Below are 1,533 nucleotides of genomic sequence, written 5' to 3'. Positions count from 1 at the left end.
ATTCCTGCACTTGCCAAACCAGGGTGGCCTGGTGCCTGCTTTCAACGTGACCTTAAATAATTCCAAAGAAGACAGAGCCAGTTGTTCTAGTCTTCTCCTTGCCCTTTTCAGGACACGATCTGCATTGCTTTGGTTCTTCAGGCAACTTATGGGGAGGCCTATTTCCTAGCAGGAGGAGTGCAGCATCAAGATGGTGCTCTGGATCCCCTTCTTCTGTTCTCTCCCCATCTCCCAGTACGGTGGTGCTGGGATGCTGTGCTGTTCTCCTTGCTGCTGAGCAGGTGTCAAGGAGAGAGATGCTGTCCATCAGTCTGTATTTCATTTCAGACCAAGTGGCAACAGTTGTTTGAAGGACAGGAGATCATCAAGCATACCTGAGTGGTGAGAGCAGGAGGTTCTTGGCTCTTAGCCCCTCAGTAAAAGAAGGTTTGAAACCGTTGTCCCAGTGGCACAGCAGAGTCACTGGTAAAGGCGTTGTCCTGGCTTTGGTGGGACTCAAGGCACATGGTGCCAGACTGGGTAAAGGAACAGAGTAACATGATTTGGTTGCCACAAACCAGACGTTTTATGGCTCCTGCTGGAACTTGGGCTGCACCATGCAAGGAGAAGGAGTTTGCCATTAGATAGGGAGGCCTCCTCACCGGAGACATTCAAGAGTGCTCTTGTAGGGAGGAGCAGCAGCAATGTGTAGGGTAGGGTCTTGTTTTGTTTCACCAGTGTCTGCTGTGCTGCTGGGGGGGTGGGGGTGGTGGTGGTGGGGTTAATGACACACAAGCCAGATGATTAGTTTTTACTTATCTATATGTTGCATTTGATAGTTTGTGTATAATGAGATTGTGTATAATCAGTTGCTTTGGAAGGAGTGGCTGTCTTTAGGGCCTAACAAGCTCTCCGCCCTTGTGGTGATGGAAGGGGGTTCTGTGCCTCTTTCAGCCCGTGCCTCAGGGATTACCTCAGCAGCAGTGGGAACAGTGCCTGGCTAAGGCTACACAAGTCTGCTTCCAGTAGATGGCAATAGTTATTTGCATCTGAAATTCTGTGTTTAAAGAGGAGCACTCTGGGGCCTGCTGCTTATAGGGGAAGCTCCCTCTCTCTAGCTGTTCTCCTCTGGGGCTTTTAATTCACATGACACCTGTGCTGTTCCAGCAGTGCCTCACAGTTTGTCAGCACCGAGCTCTCACCGTGCCGCTGTAATTCCCACTCAGGGCCCACCGCCTGCTTCCCTGCTCTTCTCTGTGCTGGCTTTCAGTGGGAGCCACAGGGCACCAGGCTGGCACCAGCAGTGAGGCCTGGCTGCCAGCTCTGCAAGGAGGGAACCAGGGCAGAGCAAGACAGCGGGGACTGTGAGGTGCTGTGGGGCAGCTATTAGAGAATATGAGCCTGCTTTTTACCGTAAGCTACTTGGCTACCAGATGGCAGAAAAATGATGCTGCTGTTTTCCCTCATCCTGCCTGAAATTCAGTGTTCTCAGTCCTGGCCCCAGCCCTGCCCAGGTTCTTCTGGCTCCATCTGTGACAGAGAGGGTAAAGAGAA

The sequence above is a fragment of the Mesitornis unicolor genome, unplaced genomic scaffold (genome assembly GCF_000695765.1).
Source record: "Mesitornis unicolor isolate BGI_N332 unplaced genomic scaffold, ASM69576v1 scaffold4390, whole genome shotgun sequence".
Lineage (NCBI taxonomy): Eukaryota > Metazoa > Chordata > Aves > Mesitornithiformes > Mesitornithidae > Mesitornis > Mesitornis unicolor.
Note: the sequence above shows the minus strand (reverse complement) of the source record.